Source organism: Triturus cristatus, chromosome 10 (assembly GCF_964204655.1).
Source record: "Triturus cristatus chromosome 10, aTriCri1.1, whole genome shotgun sequence".
Lineage (NCBI taxonomy): Eukaryota > Metazoa > Chordata > Amphibia > Caudata > Salamandridae > Triturus > Triturus cristatus.
The window spans coordinates 1,247,800,108-1,247,817,202 of NC_140593.1; the positions used below are offsets into that span (position 1 = coordinate 1,247,800,108).

The window sequence follows — 17,095 nt, forward strand, 5'->3', positions numbered from 1 at the left end:
CTGAAGTTTTTGTTGGCTATCTGGCCTGGCTTGCCTGGGGTCGTGCCTCTCCCCTTTTACTCCTCTGACCTGTCGCAGCGCTATAGTTCGGTAGCCTCTACCCTACCATGGCCGACTATTGCTATGAGGATGATTATTATGGAGCGGAGCCGTCGGGCTCCCTAGAGCAGGACCTCGTGGAGGCCCTGGATGCTGGTGTACAGCACTCCGTCAATTCTGCCCTGGTGCGGGCTATTGCACCTTTCAAGCGCCACCTAAATAAGTATGCGCTGCAGCAAGGATAGATCCCGGCTGCAACCGTCCGTCAAAAAGCGAAAGACCCGAAAGCTTCCAACCCTCACTCTGAGGATTTTGCACGGCTCTCCAAAGCTTTGGCTAATGACCACGCATTTGTCGCGCGAGCAGACCAGGTGGAGTCTACCCAAGGAGACCAGAGAGACTCCTCCGCCAGTACGGATACGGATTCGGATCAGTAAGAGAGTCCTCAACCTGCGAAAAAGGTCAGAAAAGAGCATCACACAGAGCCTCCTCAACCCAAGGTTTTGACCTTTGACCCATCGGACATGGTCCATCCTAACTTTACCGCATGGCTCCCGCCGCAAGAGGTGGCGGATTACGTTCAGTCCAACATCCACCGTCCTTTTGACAAGGATGTCAGAGCCCGGCTTCGGTCAGAGTGCCCCAGGCCAGATTTGGCGGCTCGGGTCGCGGAAACACCCGAGGTGGATCTGACGATGCTCACCTACCTATAAAAGTATGCCAAGGATCCCAAGAAAGGCATAGACCGCGCCTCGCGGTCATGCCAGGATAAACTTCTTGACCTTTCAGGCCCCTTAACAAAAATTCTCGAGATGGGATTCCATGCCAAGGAATCTGGATCCCCGATAAATCCTGACGCCCTCATTGGATGGGTGCAGCGGGCGGTGTGCCAGTTAAGCAACGCCAACTGCGCCATGTCGAGCGAGAGGAGGAGGTCTATACTCCTCAAGCTGGACCCTAAATTGGCAGAATTGTCCTCGTCAGAGGCGGGTCCCGTGGCCCAGGGCCTCCTCTTCGGTCAACCATTCTTAAAAGAATTGACTAAGTTCGTAGCCACCTTCAGCGCCTGGACAAGGCACAGGAGTCACTTCGCTGCGCATTCAAACCGGTTTTCACCAGGGCCGGACGAAATCGAGGACGGTCGTTCGGCTGAGGAAACAACCAGGGCACCCCACGTGGCCAGCAACATCACAGAGGTGGCTACCAGGACAACCCCGGCAATCCTAACTTCTACCCCTCCCGGAGAGCGAGAAACCGGTTCCGTAGGGGAAGGTTCGGTGGCAACCAAGGAAACCACCAAGACGCCGGAACTAGAGGTGAGACTAATCCTATGTTCAGAGGTGATCGTGGGGGGGACGTATTCAGTTATTTCAACCAATTTGACACACCGTCTCACAGGATGCTTGGATTATGGAGATGGTGTAGGGGTACAAGCAGGAGAAGTATGAGACAGCCTCCCAAACTTTCCGTCCCCACCCCATACATTTTTCCCAACAAGATTAGACTTTCATCTCAGAAGAAATAAGATCCCTTCTGAAGAAAGGGGCAATAACCCTCAGGGTTTTCTCAGCCATGTGTTCCTGGTCGAGAAAAAAGGGGGCGGGTCCAGGTTGGTCCTGAATCTCAAGGAGTTCACTGGATGGATCGTCTACCTCCACTTCAAAATGGAGGGCATTCATCTGCTACACGACCTTCTACAGGAAGGGGATTGGCTGGTCCGGTTGGACCTGAAAGACGCGTATTTGTCCGTACCCATCTACGAATACACGGTCCTTCCCTTCTGACTTTCGTCAGCACCATGGTGCTTCACGAAACTCCTTTGTCCTGTGGTAGAGTCCTTGCACGCGCGCGGAGTGCGACTGATCGTCTATCTGGAAGACATAATTCTCATGGCGCAGTCTCCTCAGTTAGTGACTGCACATCTGGAATGGTCCATCCATCTCCTTCAGAGCCTAGGATTCGTGGTGAATCCCCAAAAGTCAGTCCTGGTCCCTACGCAATCTATAGAGTTTCTGAGTTTTCAGGTAGATTCCCGCAGCTGCCAGCTTCTCCTGCCCACGTACAAGATCAGAGCGATCAAGAAAGAATTGAACTTGATTGTGAACAGGCAGATTGTGTCCTTGAGATCCATTGCCCAAGTAGTGGGGTTATCGGCCTCTTCGATCCAGGCGATATTCCCAGGTCCCCTTCACTACCGCGTACTCCAACGCTTGAAGATTCAACATCTCCGCAAAAGCCTCGGGTTATGCTGAACAGATTCCTCTTTCAGAGGACGCGAGGTTGGAAATGTTGTGGCGGTTAGATCACATGGAGTCGTGGAATGGCAGAGCCATATTCGGTTTGAAATGCGAGGTGGTGATTGAGTCGGACGCCAGTCGTTGGGGCTGTGGTGCCCGCTGCGGTCCGATCTCGACGGGGGCGGTGGTCTCCAGAGGAGCTCTCTCTCCATATCAACTGCCTGGAGCTGCTGGCGGGCTCGTTCGCCATTCCGCAGCCTTTCTCTGCAGAAGACAGACTGTTGCATCCTCTTGTGGATGGACAACGTATCGGCGGTTCGATATGTGAACAAACTGGGAGGTACGAGGTCACGTATCCTAGCGGAGATTGCCAAGGATTTTTGGCACTACTGTCTACAACACAGACTGTCAGTAGTGGCGGAATACCTCCCGGGACGCAGGAACGAAGTTGCCGACTGGCACTCCCGTTACCTATGGGACTACAGCGATTGGCGCTTGCACCCTCGAGTCTTCAGGATGCTGAACCTCCTATGGGGTCCTTGCCAGTTGGATCTATTTGCGTCACGTCTGAACAAACAGCTCCCGGGTTTTTACAGCTGGCGCCCAGATCCAGAGGCTCTGGCCTCGGATGCGTTTCTTCAGACTTGGCTCCCAGTCCTTTGCTACGCCTTCCCGCCTTTTGTCATGATAACCAGAGTCCTGGCCCAGGCCAGGTGTCAGCAGACAGAACTGGTGTTAGTCACACCATTGTGGAGAGCACAGGCTTGCTCCCCGGGGGTGGCCTCCACTGAGGCCCCCGGTCCAGCCTCTATCCCCCTCCCCCTGGGGAGTGGGGGGCCGAACCAAGGGGCATTGTGATGTTTGGTTCTTCTAAAGGTTCTCCTCACAGACAGAACTCAAAAAAGTGTTATAGAGTACAGGGTGCTCATGGGATTTGTAGTTTATTGTGATTTGTTGAATAAAAAAGATCGTTTTTTATTGGCTGCTGTAATAAACCAAAGAAATGAGAAGCATAATCCTCGCCTCCGTTGTCCTTAATAGAATTGAAAATTCTTGTCACGAATGTTGGCAAATTTTTGATTGTGCATTGACATTCACTATGCCTACTGGATGTGGCGGCCATGTTGGAATGGTACAGCCAACTTGCTCTCCAACACGCTGCCCACTGAGTGCGGAGGCCATTTTGGAACGGTAAAGCTCACGTTCCTTTCAAGCCCAGAACGTCCTCAGTATTCCATATCTAGGCGTCCATGCAGCGGCCATGTTGGAATGGGCACATTCTACCGCAAGCAGACAAACTACGAAACGGTCATGTTAAAAAAAATCAGCTCCTGGAAACTGAACCCGGGTGGTCCCTTCCACAGGGGCAGGGAGGGTTCACTGTCCCGCCATCCGTGGTTCGCATTGTTAATCCACTGGCCTGAGACTGGGAACACCCAAGATGGTGGCAGGAAATGGCCAGTAGTGGGGCAGAGTCACTCAGACTGTGGAGCTCTGTGATTGGCTGAAAGGGAAGGTGCGCCGGAAATACGCTTGACAGCCGGAAACAGACGATTAAAGATAAGCTCAGCCTGAGAGGAAGAAGGTGAGTGACAGGGGGACCGGGGAAGCGACCTGAAACTTCCCCCCGAAGAACAGAAAACAACAGAGAGAGAGAGAGTGCCCTCCCTGGCTGAGAACACTACCTGGAGGGAGGTAGAGGACCATCCACCACTCCCAAAGAGCAAAGAGAGAGACCCCCCCTCCCCAGAGAGTGAACCTTCCCCCACTTCACAGAGAGACCCCCCAAGAGAGTGAGAATCCTCACACCACTCCCAATGAGAGAGAGACTGCCTTCAGAGAAGGACCACCGCCGGTGAAGTGACAGAGAGGGACCCCCTCTTCGGGAGAGATACATCCCCCTCCCAGACCCCACCACTGGATGAGAGAGAGACCCCCCCCCCACAGACCCCACCACTGGATAAGAGAGACCCCACACACACAGAGCCCACCACCTGATGAGAGAGAGAGAGACCCCCTCCCCACTCAGAGCCCACCACTGGATGAGAAACAGAGATCCCCCACGCACAGAGCCTACCACCGTATGAGAGAGAGAAATCCCCCCACACACAGAGCACACCACTGTATGAGAGAGAAATCCCCCCCACGTACGGAGCCCACCACCGGATGAGAGAGAGAGATCCCCCCCACACACAGAGCCCACCACCGGATGAGAGAGAGAGACCCCCCCACTAAGAGCCCACCACTGGATGAGACAGAGATACCCCCGCACAGAGCCCACCACCGGATATGAGAGAGAGATCCCCACACAGAGAGCACACCACTGTATGAGAGAGAAATCCTCCCCACATACAGAGCCCACCACCGGATGAGAGAGAGATCCCCCCACACACAGAGCCCACTACCGGATGAGAGAGACCCAACCCCACTAAGAGCCCACCACTGAATGAGAAAGAGATCCCCCCGCACAGAGCCCACCACTGGATGAGAGAGAGAGATCCCCCCACACACAGAGCCCACCACCGGATGAGAGGGAGAGATATCCCCCCACACACAGAGCCCACCACTGGATGAGAGAGAGAGATATCCCCCCACACACAGAGCCCACCACCGTATGAGAGAGAGAGATTCCCCCCACACACAGAGCCCACCACCGGATGCGAGAGAGACCCCCCCCCGCACAGAGCCCACTGTAGGAAGGTGGATATCTGACTATGGTTACCCCCAATTTTTTGCCTAGTGTCTAGCTGATTTTTCGACTTAGTTGGCCTGAGATCCTGCCATTCAGGGTCTCAGGCTGTCTGCTCTCTCTTTAAAACAGTACTCCATGTACCCTAGGTACATTCCCAATTGGTAAGGATCACCTTATTGGACCCTGTACAGTGTACCCTAGGTACCCAGGGCATAGGTGTACCCTAGGCCCCCCAGGGGCTGCAGCATGTATTATGCCACCCCTGGTCTGACCTTCCAATCAGACACAACTGGCTGATCACTCAGCTGGGGCAAGGTCGTGTAATCACCCCTTTCTTAGATATAGTGGGGCAGATTTATGAAGAGTGACGCATCGCTGCCGCACCGCAGCGATGCGTCAGAAAACTTGCGGCATCGCTGCGACAACGCAAGTCAAAAGAGATGCGCCATATCAACAAGGCGTCGGAGCGTGGCGCAACGCGGTAACCTGCGTCAGAAAAAATGACGCAGGTGCCGCAAAGGTGCCGCAAGTCAATCCGACGCAACCACGTGAAAAGTCACGCAAGGATGTTTTACGACACGCAACGCCATTCTGAAGAGACTGCGTGAACGCACACTGCGTGAAGCGAGAAAAATCGACCCGGAAAGCGACGCAAATCTGCTGAAACACATAACTCAGAACAGAGGAGCCAAAAATGGAAGCTGAAGGTGACACCAGCACCCAGGACCCACACGCAAATACTGGCAGCAGAAGTCCTGATGGCCAGGCTGAACCAGTGGCCAAACGCAAGCGGAAGTCTAACTTCAGCCATGAAGAGAACGAAATCCTGGTGACGGAGGTCACCAACCACCAGCACCAGCTGTTTGTCAACTCCAAGCTGCCCATTTAAAAAAAAGACGCAATCTGGCAGCGAATAGTGACAAAAATCAACTGTGTGGGACAGGCGAAGCGGACCATGCTGGACTGCAAAAAAAGGTGGCATGATTACAAGCGGCGCACCAAAGAAAAACTTGCTGCAACCGCAAGGCCGCACTACAAACCGGAGGAGGCAGCCCAGCACATCAGGAGTCACTTGATGACTTGGAGGAGCGGGTGGCACGAGTCATCCCAGAGGAGATAGTGAGTGGAATCTCTGGACAGGACAGTGCCGCAAGAGAAACAGAACAGCAGACAACTGGTAAGTAACAAAAAATGCACAATAGTCATGAAGGGGTCATGTTGGGCATAGCAGATTGAAATTTCACCGTGCCGTAGTCTGACGTCTGCATATTGTTGACCACATATTACTCCACAAGTACAAAACTCCACAATGTAAGTCCCACGCATATGTCAATCACACATTTCAAATGTCAGAAATGCACCACCATGTCCATATCTGATTGAGCACACATACTGGACATCATTTATGTAGGGACTTGCACCACCGGCATCTCACCTTAATGAATATCCAAAGTGAAGATCTCGCAGTGCAAGGAGTACATAAAAGATGTGCACAAGGTCATGCATATGCATACTTGCGTAATGTAGCCAATAAGGTGCAAACATGTGCTACATCTTGCCTGTATGGCCGTGAGGTGTGCCAGGAGGTGTGGGCAGGTGTTGAACTGTGGGTGGAGGACGTGTGCAGCGGGGTCATACAGTGAAAGTGTAGGCGTAGTGCTGTGGCCCAGGGAGTCCATGATAACCGAATAGATGTCCATAACACCTTTGGGATGTGTATCAATGATGGTGGTGCTGTATGGTGGGCATGGTGAACAAGTGACACACACAATGAGGGTTGGTCCACGTCAATATGGTGGTGTGGCTGAAGTTCAATCTGTCTACTGTGGAGGAGATGTGCCTGTCAACGTCTCGAGCAATGTGGCTTGGTGTTGGCAATAGCTCTCTCAGTCTGATGCCAGATATTTCACCAAGTAGCCAATGGTGTCCTGGTCACGGGTGTTGTGCATGTGGAACCAGAGTCCCTCAAGTAGGAAAGGGTGGGGGGGAGTCTGGTGTGCAATGACGTCTACAATGGCATTGTTGAAAGGGTGCACATGTCCCGGGTGGCATGCAAATGAAGGGGGCAATGTGATTGTTGCCTTGCCGGGTCTGGCCGTGTTAACGTGATTAGCACCATGGTTAATGCTGGGTCATTTAAGTGCATGTCCATTGTAAGTGTTCACCTTCCTTGTAGGAAATGGCAATGCCTCATCCTTGATGGATGTGGTGGACCCTGTGGGAATGAAGTAGCTGTCAATTATGTTGATGGTGATTACAGGTCCACAATGAAGGTTGGTGTATGTGTATGTGAAGCAGGTGACATATGAAGAGTCAACAGCAAGGTTGGGTGACATCTCTGTAGTGGGCATGGGTACTGCCAGCAGTGTTTTGAGGATGTATGTGATCTGGTTGTGTGTAGTGTTGTTTTGCTGGGTGGCACACGGCACTGGTGTCCTGATGTGTAACAAGGTCCGTCCTGAGATTACACTTGTGCAGGGGGCAAGATAAGCATACTGTAATGCAAGATGGCAGGGGTGGTTGCGTACAGGGTGGATGTCGAGGTGGGTGGCCATGTTCCAGCAGAGGAGTGTAGATGAGGAATTGTCCGAGCTGGTGTGTGTGGTCCTGGGCCAAATGACTACATATGATTTTAGCCATAGCTACCCTCCCTCATGCTAGATGTACATTACAACACAGTCATCACATTTCAATGTCAATTCCAAGTAACCACAGCCTTGCATTTGCCTTCACATGACATGTGAAATCAGTGCATTGTGATGCAACAAATAGGGGTTCCATCCATCAAAGCATATGTAAATATTTGCTTCCTGACATAGCAATGTAAGCATAGTATTCTTGAGAAAGAATTATCAATATCGGGATTCATGTTGAGAGAAAAAAGGGACAATAGTCGCTTCTCTATGTGGTCAAAAGCTAAACAGGATGCCTTCACTGGCCAGTTAAATTGTAAATCGTGTGTTTTCTGGGGTCAAACATTGCTATCTGTGCGTCGAGTGTGGTGTCTAATTGAAAATAGGGGGCAATGGTGGACAGAAAATGGACATAGGGTGCCACTTGGGGGCAAGAAATTTATTGTTACACATTGTATTATTTGTGGCGACAAATATACAACTGGGCGACATATGGGGGCAATTCATGACAAAATTGTGTCTGTCGGGGGCAATCCATAACAATAGTGTATTGTATGCACCAAATGTGCTATCTACTGTTAGTGGGGTGGGTCTGAGATGGATCCCAGTTAGCTTGCGTCATGTGTAACAAGTGTCCCTTTGAGGGTTGCAATCACTTCAGTAGTTACTGTAATTCACAAGGCTATCCTAGCCAGCTCCCACCACACTGTTGTAACATGAGACCCATTGGTATGCATCATAACTTCAAGAAATAGAATAGTATGCCATGCAACAAAAGACATCTTGTGTGAGTTCACAACAGGTCTGCATGATGCACAGGGCTGCACAGCATCTGGCAGTGACAAATTATGTAGGGGGCACTGGACAGCTGTCTAGAGAACTAATGCAGAAAATACACTGGAGGGGGCATGGATGTGGGGGTGGTTGTAAGCGTGTGCCTTACATCACATCACAAATGAAAATGTGTAACAAGGCCTGGCCATGTGTAAACTGTGCACCTGGGACTATGAGTCTGCCTCAAGGGACAGGAACCAGCCATGCTCCCTCACCTAAGTCAATCACAGGGCTGCAATGTGGTCTTGTGATTGCTCATGCGCGCAGGGACAGTGCGTTCTGACAGGGGCTTGATGGGTGGCCATGTACTTAATGCAAGCTGTAATGCTGTCTGCATTGTGAACATGGAAGTGCACATGAATGTCTGTGCCAGACTGAGAGGACAAATGACCAGACATTGTGCACCTCATTAGGCATACTACTGAGTCATGGGCCCAACTCTGATTCAAGCAGACCCAATCTCCCTCACACACAGAAAGGAAATGTAGCAACAGTACATAGATATTTGACCCTCATGGTAGTTGCTTCACTGTTTAGCACCACTCAAAATCATGGACCAAAATCTCAAGATCCATAAAGGATATTCCCCCATTGGGTGTCCTGCACCCACAGGCATTACCCCTGCGCACTACCATATCATGGCCATCCTACACTACACATCACACCCTGCACTCACTTGGACATCCACACATTGGTGATACCTGATGCACATTGATAATGTCGGTGAATCAGACAGCAGGATCCTCTGCTAGGTGGACTTACCCAGGCCTGGGTTGAGCATGTCCTGCAAAGACAGCTGGCCAAGGACACAATGACGGGGATGCCACATGCATCCCTCATGTGTGTAACTTGAGTGCCAAAGATTCATACGTGAGATTCAGCTCAGGGTCAAAACCCTCCACAGCGTCGGGCCATCGACCCATCCTGTGGCCTAGGGTTCAGATATGCGTTGAACACCATTGGCAATATACCTTGTGTAGCTCAGTGCACTGTTGGGGCATGGTATGCAATGTCTCACACCATCGGTAGTTACCCCTGAGAACAGGTAACATTCACAAATACATGGGGGTACAGGGTGTCTTCACACACAAGTCTGAAGCATGCCACCATGCAACCATGCTGGCTCAAACAACAGGTACAGGTGACCACCAATGCCTCAATTACCAACAACAGAGCCCAGCAAATAGACAGCACCTCCGTATGCCAGGTTGACTCACTAATAGCAGGCCAGCAATGGCACCATGAGCCATGAACCCATTGTTGCCTACATGGGTTTGTATGCCATTGTGTAGTACGATTGCCCAATTAGATGTGATGCACAATGGTCGTGCCCATCCAACTGCATGTACTCAGTGGTGTATCCTCATACTTAAGCAGTTTCCCTTGCTTCCTGGATTTGCAAGGCATTTGGCGGGGTGTGTGAGAGTAGGATCTGGTTCACATGGGTACCCCCACTTTTTGCTGGTGTCACACTGTCTCCCCAACCTTAGTCTGGCTGTGTCCCTGATAATCTGGACCAATGCCTAGCTGCGTCCTCTCGCCCCCACTATATGCTATACTATGTACCTAGGGCATAGGTACCTCACAGGCCTACCAAGGTCTGAAGCATGTATGAACCCACCCCTGGGAACCATTGACAAATGGCCACACATGTAGGCTACTGCAGACTGGCTAAGGGTGTGCTCTTTGACCTCTTACTGTGGTATAGTCTACCTATATAACTACTATTTGACAGACGCATATAAACCTATACGCCACTCCTATGGCAGGACTTGACAATCCTGAAGGTAGAGTGCTTGGAGTTATGTGAGAGGGTGGCCAAGCGTGAGATGAGCCTTCATGCAGCTTGTGGGAATACATCCGTACGGCTGTTATGTGATACAGCCATACCATATACACTTAAGTGCATTATTACCTTGTGGTAAAAGCCAACTTTGGAATGTCTGCCTCAAAACATGTTGGGTGTTGTCAACCGCATTGTAATTCTTCTCCCCCGCATGTACTGTCTGTGGGGGTAGCATTCCACCATTCGAGAGGGAGAGACATGGTCACACTGGCTAAACCTGGTCGGAACTCCCTGAGCCCTGGCATCATAAAAAGGATTTCCCAGACACAGACACGGGTCTGGCCTACTCCTGCTGACCAAAAGTCCTGCAGGGGATGGGTGGACAATAGCTTTCATTTTTAGGGGAGGTGTGTCCACCTCCCCAGACAGGCAGGTGTGTATTGTATCTGAGAGGGACCACTCTCTGGTGCATTGAAGTCCTGGTGTGGGTGCACGTTTGCTGATCATGTGCATAGACCACTTTTAAACGGTTGCAGGGTTTACCTGCCCCTGCACTTACATGAAACAGGACAAAGGAAATGGTTGTAACCACCCCTCACTCAAACACCACATATAGGTGGGTCATTAAAGTAAGTCCATCCCCTAAAACCACTATAAGTATAGGAATCTTGTCACTAGGACTTGAGATTACCCTTGATGAAAATAGGTCCTATATATCTCCTGTACCTTGGAATTTCTATCACAACTAGAATACAGAATAAATACCCCTTGTGGTCAAGGAGTGACTCCCCAGCTTGTCTGGCACCCAAAAAGCCAATTAACTGTCTGCTTGCAGAAGCTCCTGCCAGATGCCAAAGTCTGTGCATCACCAGAGGTGGAATTCCAGACTTCCCCAAGGCTACCCTGAGTCCACAGCAAAGCTGAGGCCCGTGGGTGATGTGAAGCTGTGACCCCTGGACCCCGTCATCTTTTGCAGCAACAGCAACTTCCTGATCCTCCTCGAAGATGTGCTTTGGGCTCCCACTAGCCCCAGCCTTGAGCACCACCTGCAACAAAAGTTGCTGGCCTCCACTCCACGAGGGACCCATGTGCCAGCTGAAAGTGCGCCTGCTTGATGCACCTTTGCAAACACTAGCCTGTTGGTTAGCAGGTGGCCACAAAGGCAAATCATCTTCTACTTGGCCTTTCCTGGTTGCTCCAGATGTGCCCTGACTCACCCTTGCTGGGTGAGTCCCTCAGATCTTGCAGGTCTGCACTGCAGTCCCTCCTCTAAATTCCATAGACTTGCCGTTGCCAAGGCTTGTTGGGTCCTTACTCGCCACCAAAAATGCAGCAACCAACAGACTTCGGGGCACATCTCGAATTGCGCACGTGGACTTCTTCAATGCCTCAAGGACATCGCGGATGAAGAGTCAAGACACACATCAACTCACATGAAGCACACCACATAAGGGGTCAGTGTTCCATCTTGTCCTAGGTCACGGGCAAGTGACCAACACTCTGTCCACTCTGCTTTCTGGTTCCTTACATCATAGAACCAGGTTTGGATCTCGCAAGACACGTCTCCTCTTCACGGCAGATGAAGTACTTAGCTGGCTCACATTGAAATGGATGCAACAAGCCAACACCAAAAGACACCTGTGCACCCTGATTCCCTGGGTGGCCAAACTCAAGTACCCTGGTGCCCATGTGTGTGCGAGTCCCAGAATATCTGAACTCAAAAAGGCTTTGTTCCGGACTTGACCAGAAGACCCCCTAATCTTCAAATTTACAAACACGACATTGCACATTGAAGATTATGTGAACCTGTGGTTGTGGTCTCACACTGCATACAGTCCCCATGTGTCCCATATGTCACTATGTTGGGTGGTCCCTTGAGCTCCCAGAGATTATACAGGTTGTGTCCAGTGCAGGTGTGTTTGAAATATCAATGTATTGGTATATGTATTGGAACTCCCCTAGGGCCCAAACGTGGAATACTGATATCACTGATGATTGTTATCCTGTAACTTAAGTATTTTCAACTCTAGGCCCATAAATAGACTAGAGGGGTGTGCGTAAACCTAAAGACATATATTAGAAACATATACCTGGTGCGTTATTCCTTCCATGTGATAATTCCAGACATCATACACTGGTAAAACATTCCTGCTTCACAGTCCTTCTAAAATTCCCATTAAGTCTTCTCTCCATACCTACCACTAGGATAGCTTTCAACAAAGGCTGTCTTCATACTATCATCAGAAGGTGTCTTTCGGACTGGTACAAGCTGCACAGTTCAACTAGTGGACAGCATATATCAGGCCACCGTCTCACCGGGGACCTTGGAGACTTGATGCCCTGTGAGGTACTGGGCACAGGTTAATACATGTAGCATTATAACCAATGTTAGCTTAATATCCCACATTGTAGGTTGACTCATAGGCTAAGTTACACACAGTTGATGCAAGAATAATTCTCGCTGAATATATTTATCATTTGACTATAATCTTTTTATTACTACACTCATTGCTTGCCAATGGTGTGATTAGTAATGATATCGTTGCAGTATTCCTGGCAGTCTTTATTGAGGACAACAGCAAATCTTGCCACGTCACACTGTATTGTAAGAGCTGGAGGAACAGTGTGTCCTTAGTGGGTGATAGGCTGACACAAACACAACTCATGCAAACTAGTGTGTGTTGTAGATGGCACACATGGTCCGTAATGTAACAGGAATGTGCAGGGACACATCTCATTAGTTTGTGTTTTGAAAGGAGGACAACACACTTGAATCACATACAAATGTACACTTGCAGTGTTGGCCTGAAATGTCAGCTACCACTAATAGTAAGATTACAATTGTGGTGTAAGTACACAGGTCAGCATCAATGCATATCGATTAACAGCAAGACTAATGTAATGATAAGTGGTGCTTAGTCCATTCAAGTGGCTCTGAGTATGAAGAATCTGTGTGCCTAAGGACAGAGATCGCTAGAATGTGCCACAAAGATCACCTTGGAAAAGACACATGTGATGCCTCTCACAAAACATCTAGACAATAGAACATGCAAACACCACTAACAGATTTGCATCTTACTTTTACAGATAATGCTGCTTCCACATCACAACAGGTGGATGACAGCAATCTGTTGGACGACATTGAAGACAACCCTCTCTCCATTGACAATGGCACACTTGAGGAGCTTATTGAAACTCTGCGGTCACCTACACCACCTCCAGAGCCTGACAACCGTGGGCTTGCTGATCAAGTGGAAACCCCAGCCCCACCAGATCCTGCACCCACAAACATAAGCACAGAGTGGGAGGACACCCAGCGTGAATTTCAACGAACTGCTGTCTCTCTACAGCGTGACCTCCTCAATGAGGTACACGTTGGTGTGTTGAGCATGGGTGGCACACTGCAAGCAATCCTACAAAGCCTAAATCCAGAGTTGGTGAACATCAGCCCTGAGCAAGGCAGCTCAAACCAAACACCGGGGGATTGCACAATCGCTGGCAAACATTTCGAACATTATGAGCCAGAGGCATGTGCAAATAACAACACAAAGTGCCACCAGGGATGTAGCCCAGCACCTCCAAAGTATTGATAACCAAATGAGAGAGATGCACCAACGTCAGGAACAATACATGTCAACACTCACAGCATTTCATGCAGATTTGCTGACGGTGATTAAAAATCAGCAACTGATGCTGAATACTCTAATGGTGAGATTTATGTCACCTGAACATGTGTTCCCACACACATCCACTGCCACAGCTGGTGGTAGCAGTGGGACAACATGCCCTGCACATAACCCAGAAACCAACACACACTCTGAAGACTCCGAGGATGAATTTGCAACACATGTACAGAGGAAGACATCCCAATAAATGACTGTACGTCACAGTTGTCGGATGACAACCACCAACCATTCACTGCTATGAGAACAATGTCCGCCACACAAGAGTCTCCAGATAAATATTAAAACTGTGTCATACAACATGTTTTTGTTGTACAAAATATGAAGTAAGATACATTGTGACTATAACAATGTATGAAAATAAAACCTACTTTAAAAATAAGAGATCTTGTTCACAACACCCTCAAACATGTCAACTTCTGTTGTTTCCACACTTGATTGTCAAGGACAATGTGCCCTTGTGTCCGGTTGGTACCACTCAACATTACCAGTGTGTATAATGTATGATTGCTAATCCAGACACACGTGGAATAGTGCATAAGTACAAGCTAAAGATTTGTAAGCATGACTAATTAGATGGGAAAAGACATGCTGTCACATGTAGCAATTAGTGAATGTCACTCATCAATGTGCGGCAGCGCATCACCACAAGCCCCTCCCTAACACAGAAATCCCACACATAGTCAAAGTAAAATCTGCATTCCTGTGCTCTCCCCTGTGCTGGTGCTGAGCCCTCTGTCATGTTCCGGTGTATGCACCCTAGCAGCATGCCTGCGTCATGGTGGGTGAATATTTTGGGCATGAATGTACACCTCTACACACACAAATTATCCCTGAAGGCTTACATCTGAAATGAATGCATGCTGTACACTGCAGCAAAACTTCAACCTCACTAAAACGTGGATTCAGTCAAAGCATGGTCATCAATGTGCCACTATCTGCCACACCTAGTGAGGCGTAGCATGCGGATGCATTAGCAGGAATAGGAATCCTTGGAACGCTTGAATGCTGTCTCCTTACACTGTTTAGAGTTGTGAACACCAACAGTAACCCACATGGGACACAACTTTCACAAATACAGCTTATCTACAAAAGTATGGAGTGTAAACTGCAGGATTGGATGAGGTACGTATTTTGACCCTGGTCCCATGTGATCTTTGTGCTGCTTTCGACAGGGTGTCCAAACAGATCTCACTGCTAAGGTTCGAGTAGGCAGGCAAAGTGGCCATTGCAATGGACTGGTTCACCTTTGGAGAGGAGCTTCCATGTTAAGAATCCCCCTATCATCTCCATGCCTCACACTAATGAAGAGGGTGTGCCACAGGGCTCAGCGCTGACCCCAACACATCTTGAGGCATTTCTCCAACCATCACCTGCGCTGTCCATGTGGTGAGAGTTCACAGTAGTGGCACATGCCGATGATATGCACTTGCAAATTACACTTTGCAATAACTGTGTGCCGGATGTCCCCAATTTTGTGATTAAATTAGCAGATGTTGCAGGATGGATGACTGCCAAGTGCCTCTAGCTCCATGCCAGCAAGTCAGAGGTGTTGCTGGTGATGAAAGATCATAAGCTGTGGAGTGAATGCTGGTGGCCTTCTAAATTTGTGTGTGCACTCACACATAAGCAGGTGCTGAAAGACCTGTGTGTCAGTGGAGACTCTGCTGGCATCCTCCAGGCTTACACTAACAAAGTGGCAGGAATGTGTCTTGGTATATTAAGGGGGTTCACACTGCTGTTGGTAGTCATTGTTGTCAAGCCATACATCACTCAGGTTATTGTCCATGAATCTATTTTCAAACAAAACATATTACTGCACCTTTCTGTAGCTGGGGACAAACAATTCTGAGATTGTGAGACTGGCCAGGGTCACAAACACAGCTGCCAGGACTCGAATAGATCCCTATAGAACCAGCTCCAACGCCAGCCCCAGTTGTTGCCATCATTGGCTTGCGTCAGCCAGAGTAGTGAGTACAAGCCTCTCAGATTTGCGTATAACATATTCGAATCATCCCCTCCTGCCATCTTGCCCCACATGCTGTCACAATACACCACCACTTGCAAAATCAGAGCAATAGGTCAACAGCTAGTGGTTGTCGCACGGGTAAGGAGGGTGTGAGCTTTCGTGTGCAACTCCTTCACAATAGCAGCTCAAGTCTTGAACTTATTCACTACACACATTGACATCATGGAGTATACTCTGGGCTGTTGTGAGGTTCTCAAGATTCACCTCTTCACTTACATCCGGGACTCCTACTGTCACCGGCCACCTGTTGTGTTTGCTACAAGTGCTGGGAGGGACCTTTGCTGGGGAAGCTGTGTGCAACATAAGACGTCTACACAGTACAAAATTTAACAAAGTCTCCACACAGTGGATGGTTGAATCTCTGTCAAAATGGGGCTGAGAAAAGCTCTGACAGTGTGTCACAAAAACACACTTCCTGGCTGCATAAGATGATTCAGAGACAGCACATCACCATTGATGACGTTGCGTCTAAAAATATTGTTGTCCTGCCCCAACTAAATGGCCATAAATTTCAACCACGCTACTTCATACAACATCCATAAATAGTAAATACTTCTGTATACAGACAGTGTGTTGTACAGTCATATGAACTAGCCACTTGTAACACAATGACCACTTGCACATGAACATGGTGTAGCTATTACAACACGGAGGGATCAGATGTGTGGTGAGTACATTCAGTACATCTGTGTAAGGGAAAAGCTGTATTTCACATACATATGTCAACATCGTACCCAGCAGAGACAGAATATTGCTAGATTCTCATGCAGAGGTTGGCAAAAAACTCATGATTAGAATCCAAAACGTATGTATGTGTCAGACCACTATTGGCTACCAACAAAAGCAAAGCACAGGTGTTGCATGAACATGTACATCTAGTCAGACATGTAGCACAAACCTACATGAATGTACTAATATGAAGCACTCAAACAGGAACCGGTGGTCACAGTCCATGTGCCCACCAACTCACACATACAACATATGAAATGCGGAATAACATAGAATATAGTCCAATGTATGTTAAGAAAGGTTTTATAAAATAAGAAGGGTGATCAAGAATGACATTACCTAAACAAACTACCATATCTTAACAACTAATCTAAAAATTAAAACCTATCTAAACTAACTAATCTTACACTAACTAACTTAACTCTATTAACCA

The 17,095-nt window shown here is 48.9% G+C and overlaps 1 protein-coding gene across 1 annotated transcript in view; it reads left to right on the plus strand.

Moving 5' to 3' along the window:
- Positions 1–3,847: 3,847 nt before the first annotated feature.
- SLC10A3 (solute carrier family 10 member 3) overlaps positions 3,848–17,095 on the plus strand; it is a 112,912-nt gene continuing 99,664 nt past the window's right edge. Inside the window, exon 1 of the mRNA XM_085629920.1 lies at positions 3,848–3,861. The gene's annotated coding sequence lies outside the window, so the exon portion shown is untranslated. The remainder of the gene's footprint in view (positions 3,862–17,095) is intronic.